This window comes from Lathyrus oleraceus, chromosome 7 (assembly GCF_024323335.1).
Source record: "Lathyrus oleraceus cultivar Zhongwan6 chromosome 7, CAAS_Psat_ZW6_1.0, whole genome shotgun sequence".
NCBI lineage: Eukaryota > Viridiplantae > Streptophyta > Magnoliopsida > Fabales > Fabaceae > Lathyrus > Lathyrus oleraceus.
This window is the reverse complement of record NC_066585.1, coordinates 9501937-9514269: the sequence shown is the minus strand read 5'-3', so window position 1 is coordinate 9514269 and position 12333 is coordinate 9501937.

Below are 12333 nucleotides of genomic sequence, written 5' to 3'. Positions count from 1 at the left end.
GTTTCCCCTTGGCAAGCCTGGCTGCTTCAAAGACAATGAGGGAGATAGCCAACAGATGGTTCAGATGGTTATCCGGCAATGTACCATACTCTTGCAGGTGGTTACGGGATGCTAGTGTAAGGCTTGTCATGGTAAGTTCAAAACCAAATCCAAGTGCATTCCCTTGGCCAATGTAAGTATAGCATTTGATCATGACTATGGTGTGTTCATGGCTCATGATTTGTAAAACATCTATTACAAGTGAAAACAGGATTGTAATATTGTTTCTAACAAGCAGGATTTCAATAATGAACTTCGGCGAACAACTACAGGAATCTTTCTTTCAATGCCATGGAAAGGATTCAGAGCAAGTGCTTGCAAATCACCTAAAAGTTGCGGCACTTCCGAATTTACATCACCTAAGGTATCCACGGGCAACGAATTACGGGCAATAAATTCTACCTGCATTTGTTCTGGTTGAATACCTTCCCGGGGAGGCAAAGTGGTTAAGAGAGATTTCCCAGATAAATTTCCTGAATGGTGTACAGATTGTGCAGAAGTAGAATGCTTCTCCAAATGGTCCGACGTCGGCTGTATGTTTACATTCTTTTCCTTTTTTTCTTTCTCTCTTCAATAACAGAAGTCTTTGAGTTCATGTCATCTGCAAATCGCTTATGACCTTTTATCTTCTTTACTGCAATAGTTTCCCGATGCTTTGCTGCAACAAGTTTATCCATTAACGTTGGTTTGTTGTTATTTTGCAATTAGGATTGTTAGCTTTGTCGGTGTAATGAGCTGCTCCTGCTGCTTTTCACTTGGCTTCTCGCAGCTTTTTGAATTGCAGCTTAATGTTGGCTCGCGTTGTCGTTTTGGTGCTAGCTTTAGAGTTTCCGTGACTTGCGTTTTGCTTACTTTGCATCGCCGTTTACTGCAACTGGCTCGTGTTGATGCTGCTAGCTGGAGCAGTTTTGGATACTTGGTACATAGCAACTTTTTGCATTTGGCTTGTATGCCGTCTCCCACTGTTTTGGGTTGTTGTGTTGCTGCTTTTGCTTTTCATTCACTTTCCAATTGTTTTTTATTTATCTGATTTGGACATGTACGCTATTTGGATAGTTAATGGCTAACTCTAATGTGGAATTGGACATGAACTTAAGTAAATGGGTTTTGGTTTGTATAGTTAAAATGGGTTATTGGATTAAAAAAATGGATTTAATTGTGGGTTCAAAGAATTTGGATATTTGATTATAAAATGGATATGGATTTTTAGGAATAATCCAAGACTAATCTAAATATCAATTTAGATAATAATAACAAATCAGCAAAAATCAAATTAAAATCAAATTAATCTATAATTCGTTAAAATTACTTTGATATCAACTCTAACATTCATTTGGAAATTAAAATCAATTAGAGTTTGAATCATTAGTAAAATAAACAATTAAGATTAAATTGAAATTTGGAATTAAACTTAATTCGAAATTAAAATCAAATTGAAAATTTAAAAAAAGTCAAATAATTAAAATCCATTTTATAATCAAAAACACCATAATCAAGAAGCTAGATAATGACCAATGTCTATCAATAAACAAAATGGATTTGGGAATGAATGTATGCAAATGAATTTTAGGCCAAGTGCCAAATAAAAATAAAAAATTCAGGACCAAAATCGGGGTATGACAGTTGCCCCTATTTAAGCGTCTTCAACTAGAGGATATGCTGCAGGACGTTCTTCATATGATCATAGTGGGAGATGGTTAAATACTAAGAAGACCCGGATTTTGATCCTGAATCCCTATGACATGGTGTGATATGATATGATATGCATGACATGATATGCGTGGATGCATGATTCTTTTTTTTTTTTTAATTTTCTTCCCTGCTAAGGATATGGTGGACCCTTGACAGGGGATGCTACTAGACAGACCAAGTTGTGGGGAATGCCGTTGGTCCACAGAAAGACAGACAAGTGGTAAGAAACAAACTCGCTGGGGAAAACAAATCCTGCTGGAGAGTCAAACACACACTGGGGAGTAATCGAAGTGGAATTTGATAAGCAGCATTCAGAGTACAAGAGATTTAGGGAGTAAGTTCACATATGACTTACCAGACCTGAATAAGAAAGAAAATGCATAACAGGTTCAGACACAACAAACAGGTTCATATATGACCTGACAATGCTGGGGAATAATCATGGGGAAAAACTCTTCGAAACAGGTTCATGTATGACCTGACACCGGAATAAAGCTCAACAACAGGTTCATACATGACCTGAATAGTATTGAACAAATAGAGAAAAAAATCTTCAGAGCAGGTTCATGTATGACCTGACACCGGAATAAAGCTCAACAACAGGTTCATACATGACCTGAATGGTATTGAACAAAAATTGGGAAAACTCTTCAGAGCAGGTTCAAGTATGACCTGACCCCGGAATAAAGCTCAACAACAGGTTCATATATGACCTGAATAGTATTGAACAAATATTGGAAAAACTCTTCAGAGCAGGTTCAAGTATGACCTGACCCCGGAATAAAAGCTCAACAACAGGTTCATACATGACCTGAATAGTATTGAACAAAAATTGGAAAAACTCTTCAGAGCAGGTTCAAGTATGACCTGACACCGGAACAAAAGCTCAACAACAGGTTCATATATGACCTGAATAGTATTGCACAAAAAGAGAAAAAATCTTCAGAACAGGTTCAAGTATGACCTGACACCGGAATAAAGCTCAACAACAGGTTCATACATGACCTGAATAGTATTGAACAAACAGAGAAAGAATCTTCAGAACAGGTTCAAGTATGACCTGACATCGGAATAAAGCTCAACAACAGGTTCATGTATGACCTGAATAGTATTAAACAAAAATTGGAAAAATTCTTCAGAGCAGGTTCAAGTATGACCTGACCCCAGAATAAAGCTCAACAACAGGTTCATACATGACCTGAATAGTATTGAACAAACAGAGAAAGAATCTTCAGAACAGGTTCAAGTATGACCTGACACCGGAATAAAGCTCAACAACAGGTTCATGTATGACCTGAATAGTATTGAACAAAAAATTGGAAAAACTCTTCAGAGCAGGTTCAAGTATGACCTGACCCCGGAATAAAAGCTCAACAACAGGTTCATATATGACCTGAATGGTATTGAACAAAAATTGGAAAAAACTCTTCAGAGCAGGTTCAAGTATGACCTGACCCCGGAATAAAGCTCAACAACAAGTTCATACATGACCTGAATAGTATTGAACAAATAGATAAAGAATCTTCAGATCAGGTTCAAGTATGACCTGACACCGGAATAAAGCTCAACAACAGGTTCATACATGACCTGAATAGTATTGAACAAATAGAGAAAGAATCTTCAGAACAGGTTCAAGTATGACCTGACACCGGAATAAGGCTCAACAACAGGTTCATACATGACCTGAATAGTATTGAACAAACAGAGAAAAAATCTTCAGAACAGGTTCAAGTATGACCTGACACCGGAATAAAGGTTCAACAACAGGTTCATACATGACCTGAATAGTATTGAACAAAAATTGGAAAAACTCTTCAGAACAGGTTCAAGTATGACCTGATACCGGAATAAGGGTTCAACAACAGGTTCATACATGACCTGAATAGTATTGAACAAAAATTGGAAAAACTCTTCAGAACAGGTTCAAGTATGACCTGATACCGGAATAAGGGTTCAACAACAGGTTCATACATGACCTGAATAGTATTGAACAAAAATTGGAAAAACTCTTCAGAACAGGTTCAAGTATGACCTGATACCGGAATAAGGGTTCAACAACAGGTTCATACATGACCTGAATAGTATTGAACAAAAATTGGAAAAACTCTTCAGAGCAGGTTCAAGTATGACCTGACCCCGGAATAAAAGCTCAACAACAGGTTCATATATGACCTGAATGGTATTGAACAAAAATTGGATTTGAAAATGACTGCGAAAACTGGATGTGGGTTTAAAGGCACCAAATACAAACTGGAATCAAAGGTCAAAGGATCATAGGATCGACAACAAGACCTGAGTCAATGCAAAATGAGCACGAAGTACATTTCGGCTATGCATGATTTGAATTTCCTTTTATGCATGATATATGAATGATCATGATTATGAGAATGCTGACACTGGGAAGACTGGGAGTTTGTAAAGGCTTTTTATGGAAGCTCATGATTCCTCAACACCGAGAACTCAACCAAATATTTTATGATACATGTTACCAAAGGAGGATTCTATCCAGCTTGATAACCACAACTTTGCCAATGGGATCCTTTTGGAGGATTAATGAATCGTGCTAGCCTAATTTCCGGGCACTCGTCTTAAACTCAAAAGTTGTTGACGTATGGCAGAATTCATTTGAGCAGTTTGAAAGCACAAAAAAGGAGGTTCTGCCCCTCTGTGGCTCATCTTGCCCCAGTTTGTTGGGTCTCTGAAAATGTTCACCTTGAAAATGGGTTTGGAAACAACTTTCCATGAGACTACCTCGAGAGGGCTTGCCCCAAGTGCTTGAAACTTGCAATGGTCCGAACTTGACTAACCAAATGCTGGAATGGTAGACTCTTGATTGATTGTCCTTTGGATAGCTGGACTCATTGAGCTCTGAGGTGGCTTGCCCCTAGTCTAAGTCTTGAAGCAAATTACTCTTAGTTAACTGAACCTTGGAGTGATTGGACTTACTGAGCTCTGAGGTGGCTTGCCCCGGTCTGATTCTTGAAGCAGATTACTCTTGGCTAGATGACCCTTAGGGTGACTAGCTCGAATTAACTGATGCTCAAAGTGATTTTCCCCTGACTAGACTCCTTTCACTTCATCAAGTTTTCTCAACTGTATTTGGAATTTCTTTGATGCTAAGTGTTGACTCGCAAATAAGATTGTTCATTCAAAAATGGTAATTTTAATTCAATGCTTATGCAAAAATTTGAAATCAAAATTTATTGATACGAACGGGTGAAAAAGAGTGAACGAGTCGTTGATAAGAACACCATGGTGATCGAGTCATTCACAGTATGCAAGTTGGTGCCATCAAATGATTAACAAAAATCGTTTGGAGTCAAGTTAACACAACCTTGTTATAGTATGCTTTCAAAATAAACCTTGCCTCAATTAGGTCTTTTGAGGGTTGTAATGTGGTCTGGCTCACGGTTTTTTTTGAAACAAAAGGATATAAGGCTCAAAATTTATTTTTACCCACCCCTTCTTCTTGATGATCTCCAATTCCTATGTTCAGTTAATTCAATACACGCATTCGACTTCCAAGAGGGTTCGAAGGTGTGATGAGGATTCAAGACGAATTTTCTTGAAATGGCAGTCACCTTATTTTGTTTTTGTCGAGGATTTAATGACCTCTTTTGATTGATTTTCTTTATTCCCTAATTTTGCCTGGACCGTTTCTCTGAATTTTTTTTTTGGTCCATCGGGATGCCCTAACTTTTGCCTAAGTCATTTTGTGGTATTTGACCTAGTGGGCTTTATTTTTATTTTTTAAAGGTGTTGACTGCCACATTATTGGTGGATGAGGATCAACCAATACTAATTTTATCTTTTCTCAACTTCTTTGACACTTCAACATGTGCGCGAAGGATAACATGTGGTTGAACCTAATTGGAGGGTGTATATATGGACGATTTTTGAAAGAACGACTGCATGATCAAACTATCTGAACCTAACTACCCTGTCCCAGGTTAAGATTAAGGGTTTTAGATCCGAAATAAACACCAACTTCTAGGCTCAAAGTGGTTGACTAGGGATTAACTCCTTATCTTTTCAGTGTTTGGGGATTTGAAACAATGCCTTACATCATCGACAAGGTTTTACTCAAAAGCATACCACAATAATTTCAGGTGTTCCGTTTTCATCATCCTCCCTCCAATCTTTGTTAACACAACGGTTTGATAAACAAAAGTGAATGAGAGGAGTATTTTTGTTTTTGTTTTTTAACATAAATGAAAAACGAGTGAATACGAATGGATTAATTCAAAAGATGCATAAACATTTCATTAATCTTACCAATTCAAATAAAACAACAATGTTTAAAAGCAAATAACAAACAACATGCAAAGAAGCTACAAAAGAAGTGTTGAAACACCCAAATGACTGCCAGCTTTAGGGAATTGACTTCTTCAAACTTGAAGTTTGGGATCAACAAGCTTTTTGACATTGGCATGATGATCTTCAAATTCTTTTCCTTCATTTTCATCGTTGAACGCAACCCTCTTGAATCCACTACTCACTTCTCCTTTTCTTTCATTGGTATGGGTCGTGACATTGGAAATCCAAGACGGTATCTCAATGCTCTTACCAGGAAACAATGATAGCTCATTAGCCACATCCCTGGCATCTTCCTTGTGGAACAAAACCTTGAGGGGTCTCAAGGGTCCTTTCCCTTTCTCATTACCTGGCTCAGAAATCAAGGTATATGTACCTGAGCCTTCCTCCTTGAGTGTTAGTGACCCTATGTCAATCAATCCTTGCAACTTGAGCTTAAAACTCTTGCATTCCTCGATGGAGTGCCCCATTGTCCCAGTATGGTATTCGCACTTGACCTTCGGATGATCTTCTTCAAAGATTAAGCTCTTTTTGTTAATCAACCCTCGCACCAAGGCTTTCAACGCTAAGAAAGAATCCAGGTCATGTCCCAATGCTCCTTTATGGAATTCACATGTTGCATTTGGATTGTACCATGACAGGTATGGTGACACAGGTGCGAGAGCTCGAGGGGTCACCAAAGCATTTTGGATCAGTTGCGGGTAGAGCTTGCTATATGGCACCGGAATCGAGTCATTGTGATCCTTGTTCCCCTTGTTCTGATTCTGATTTTTGTTCTGAACCTGGCTTTGGTGACTTTGAGGAGCAATAGCCAGAGGATGTTGAGGATGACGTCTTGAGGGAGGTCCATATACTGGTAAATGGGGAGTTGCCACATAGAATTTCCCTTGACTTGGAGTAACACCAGATGGATGTGGTGTAGTAGCTCTCTTTGTTGCAGCAACGTATATTGGGTGACCCTCTTTTCTCAACAAGACTTGCAGGGTTTCCAAGACCCACCTCATTTGGCTCTTCAAAAGATTAAGTTCCTCCTTCAGTGCTTCTTGGCTTTTCGTTAGCTCGTCCATCATCTCCTGAGACATGGTTCTTTGTTCTAAACGCGTGTTGAGAATCACTTTGCTTCACGGACAAAGGATGGATGAGTTTTTTGGTATTTTCGAGAAATGATATGAAATGCATGATGACAAATGCATATGCAATGGAATGTGAATGAATGCAATGCAAGCCATGCATATTTGTGTTTTTTTTGTTCAATACACGGGTTCAAAAGTTCGAGGTACTGATAAGTTTGATTGCTTTTCCAAAACGGGGTTCTCACCGGGTATGATCTAGGGCTTTGTTACAAAGGATCCCCAGAGTCATCGATTCACAAGAATGTTTGACGCTTACGGGAAATACTTTCCGGTCGTCAACTCCATCAAGGGAATCTATTCTGGGTGAGGTTCTCGTACCGACCCTTACGAAGTATTCACCTTGGGAGTCCGTACTACGCAACCATCGACTGGGTTCTAGACAGGATACTCAGAGTCATGGATTCAAAAGACTGTTTGACGCTTACGGAAAATACTTTCCGGTCATCAACTCCATCTGGAGAATCTTATTCTGAGCGAGGTTCTCGTATCGATCCTTACGAGGTATCCACCTCGGGAATCCATACTACGCAACCATCATTTCTAGTTAGCCAAAGGTTCAATGTTCTAAAAGGTCCTTAGAGTCATGGACCCCTTTGAAACATCGGCGCTTACGAGGTATACACCTCGGGCGACAATATTTGCAAAAGAATCTACTCTAAGTGAGGTTCTCGTACCGACCCTTACGAAGTATTCACCTCGGGAGTCCGTACTACTCAACCATCTTCCTATCTTATGTTTTTTCACTCTAGACTCGGGTGTAGAGTCTTTCCCACATGGTTTGCAATCAAAATCCAAGTACCAACAATTACAATAGAACCAATATCCAACATATATAACAATATAACAATAAAACAATAAAGAAAAGCCACACAATTAAACAAACAAAGGCACATAAACGTCCTAAATAGGCTTGACTCGCTTAGGGATTAGGTGTTGTCCCCAGCAGAGTCGCCATCTGTCGCACCTCGAAAAAATGGGGATACGACTTCAAAGCGAAGCGCGATCGCACGCTCGCAATGATGGACTGAACAGAGTCGCCACCAAACTTTATTTATTCCTAAAAAGGAAAGGGGAAATATCGATAAAACCCAAGACAAAAGAAAGGATAAGATATGGTCATCGCAACCAATATCAGGGTTCGGGAGTCGATTACGCAAGGGGAAGGTATTAGCACCCCTCACGTCCATTGTACTCAACGGGAACCATTAGGTTAGTTGTGTGTGTTAGTGTTAGTTAAAATATTAGGCTTTTCAATTTATTAGGTGGGAAAGAAAGAATAGAAGAGAGAAGATGTTTTTGGATTTTTTAGCGAAAGGGCTAAACCTAAGTTTTTTATTAGTGGGCCTGACAAGATTTACAAATCCTACTCCTACGTATCTCAAAAGAGAAATCAAGGCTTACGTAGTTCTGGGTAGAAAAATGTTTGTTTGTTGTTCGATTTTAGCGAAAGCTATATTGTATTAATCGACGAAAACATCGTTTTACCCAAAACAGATGAGGAGTGGACGCATACCACACATCGAACGGATTTATAAATCTACATTCGGAAAAACGTCATTTATCTCTACTCAACAATCGTGGCCGAAACATTGTTTTGTATCACTTAAGACAATATATCTTTCATTTATGAAAAAGGTTTTTGATTAATCGCACGGCGGCGAGAAAAAAGTTTGATTGGTTGGATGTATTTTGAGTGATGGCGGGAACTTGGATGAGCGAGATATACATCTCGAATCCTAGCCTCAGGAGTGCATGGTATACACCATGTTCCATTTCCATCTTTATTGAAAGAGTTTAAGATAGGAATTAAGTATTTTGGAATTTGATTGAGAAAGGGTTTGAAGAAACCGCATTGACAAATTTAGGCGATGGCGAGAGTTAAGATTGGCGAGGCATACGTCTCGAATCTTAACCTCAGGAGTGCATGATATACATCATGTTCCATTTCCACCTTTATTGAGAAAAGTGTTTAAATAAGAATTAGGTGTTTTGAGTTTTATTGTGGAAATGACTTGACCTAGATCAAGTATTGATGGACGTTTTTAAGAGAAATTTGCATAAGTGTTTGAGAGAGCAAAGTGAATGAATTTGAATGATGGCGAGAGCTAGGATTTGCGAGATATACATCTCGAATCCTAGTCTCAGGAGTGCATGGTATACACCACGTTCCATTTCCATCTTTATTGAAAAAGTCTTGAATATGAATTAATATTTTTTTGATTTTTTATTAGCAAAAATGGCTTGACGTTGAATCAAGCGTTTGATGAAAGTTTGAAAGAACTGGAATGGAATAGGAGGGAGAAATGACTTGATTTGTTTATTGAGAAAATACTCGACGTTGGATCGAGTCCTTATTTTTGTATTTTTTTGAAATTTGTTGATTTTATTCTTGTGTTAGTATCTAACTAAACAGTCAAGTAATAAAGAAATAAAACAGTACCAAATTATTACACATCGGGGGAATGGGGTACATCTTGTTAAATGGGGATTAAAAAATCATGAAATAATTAAATCGGGCCCAAACAACAAATAATGTAATGCATGAGTGTAAGTGCAAGAGAACCGGCTCATTGTAAGAAAGCCCAAGAGTAAGCTATGTGAGGTTGATGGCGATGCTTAAAAGCGATCGACTTACAAGGGTATGAAAATGGGCTCGATATTAAATCGAGAAAAATATGATTTTTATAGTTTAAAAATGGTTTTGAATGAATGATGAAATTAAGAGAAAGCAGATCAACCATGAGTATAATAAAAACATAAACAATAAAATAAAATGCTAAAAGAAAATAAAATGCAAATGCTGAAAGAAATAAAATGCTCAATACAAGTATCGAACCCACTACACTAAAGACCATAGAAACCCCCTCTCCACTAGACCATTTGTGGTTAGTTATTATTCTAATACTAATTTAGATATATAAACCAAAATAGATTAAAAATTAGAATTAAAAAAAAAATAAAAAAAAATATAAAAGAAGGTCTGTTGCACTACCAAATAAATGATGGGGGGACCACAAAATTAAAACCCAGCCGCCTGGCTGTTGGGTTTCCAAAAGAGAAATGAATTGGAAATTAGGAAAACTAAATGTATTTTTTTATGGATTAAATCATTTGTTTTATTTAAAATAAAGAAAAAAAAAGAAACTGAAAGAAAAATGAAACACAGTAAGGAAGAAAAAAAAACTCTCTCGTCGTCCTCAACCAAACTCGCCCTCACTCGCTACGATTCTCCTTCCTCATCGCTCCCTCAAACCTCAAGATTTTTCTCTCTCTCTCAAACGCTATCCCTCAACCTTTACTCTCAAAGTCTCTCTCTCGATCGCGCTCTCAATCCCTCTTCTCTCGTCGCCCTCACGAAATCGCTCTCTCAATCTCAATCAATCATTCTCTATCAAATGCTCAGAGGAATCCAATCGAAAACTCACCTTCGGTGGCGGTAATGACGAGCTCAGGTAAAGCTGGAATCTCCCCTTCACTTCTTCAAATGCTGGTGTTCTTTTTCTCTTAGGAATAGGTTTTGATTCTTGCTTTTAAGTTTTCAATTCCGCCTCCTTCTAATTTCGTCCTCAATTCCTGATTCTCTTCTCACTATTTATGTTCACAGATTAGGGTTTTCAATTGGTACGATGGAGCTCAAAAGGGGAAATTTCCAGAAGTCTTTTTGATGCTCAGAATTGGACTACCTTCTTTGATGCTTGGCCTTGGAAAGGTAATCTGAACCACGCTTTCTCCAATTGTTTAGTCTGGATGCCAAATTGGGATATTTTCCTGAGATTTTAGTGTTGCCAATGCCATGTTTTTTTTACTGCAGTGAAAACGACGAAGACATGAGGAACTTTGGTTTTCACGTGGATTTGGTTTCACGGTGCGCCGGCTAGTGAATAAACTGTTTTACAAGGTTAGTATTGGTCTAAGTTTTGACTTGCTTCAATTGCGTGAGTCCCTAATTTCCACTGGAAGAACTTCCGCCTTCATCTTGATGCATAGCTTATTCAAGAAAACTGACCGTTGATTTCTTGCAGGTGAATTTCTAACCGGCTCATCACTTTCTTCATTGCTTAAATCCCAATTATCAAGACCAGCAACCCCTTCGCTCTTTGACTTCTTTCCCGGTGGTGAAAAATTAAGGTTTGTGGTGATATTGTGCTCCTCTGCTTTGTCAATAAGACCAGCTCTTCCAAAGAGACGGTCCATACAAGAATAGTGTTTAATCGTTGAATTTATTTGCGTAGACTTCTATCATTTGTCTAAATAGCAATTGCCCTTGTGCTGCAGGTTTGAGGTCTGTTTAGATGCCGGCTATCAATGGGTGAAGGTCCTTCATCTAAAGAGATGCAAGTAACACGCTGAATCATCCACGACTTATCTTTTGGAAATGGAAAGTTAGAAGGATCCGATCAAAAACAAGTAACATCGAGTGCTGCAGTGAGAGGCATATGCTGAGTTTGTTGTTTTTTGTTGTGGATTTGGAGAAACAAAACTAGTTCAAGAGGTTAAGGTGAGTTCTTTCGATCCTGTTATGTCCTTCTCAATTTCTGCTGTGGCTTTTGTAACCGGAACAAAGACTGCTGTGATGTGCTGGGAAACAAAGCAGGGTTGTAATAAAATGGTTATTTTTGTGTGTATTATGCAGGTTCATGTTGGAAGTTTGTGCCTGGTTTGAGGTCTGTTAAATGACCGGATTGCAAATTGTTTGACTTGGACGGTAATGCAGGCGGTTGATGTGATCGGTTATGGACCAGGGGCACAATTGAAACAGGACGGGTACATCTTGCTGCAAGATGACCAAGACCTTGTTAAGCCAGCGGCACCAATGAAGTTCCACACATGTATCATGTTGTAAAATACATATGCACCGGCTGAACTGTCAAATTAGACGAACCAGCCCACGTCTTATTTTGCACCATGTCCCACAAATTGTAACAAGCTAACCATCAGAAGCAATTCACCCTATAATTGTTAACCAATCACAATAACAGCATCCTCGTCGTCAACCGAAGTGAGCATAACAATTAACACTCCATTATAGCTTCTGCTGTGGGGAGCCAAACAATTATCAGCGGTTACGGTGAGTTTTTTCGATGCTGTCATGTTCTTTCCAATTTGCTGTTGTGGCTTTTGTAAATGAAACAGGGACTGCTGTGATATTGCAGGT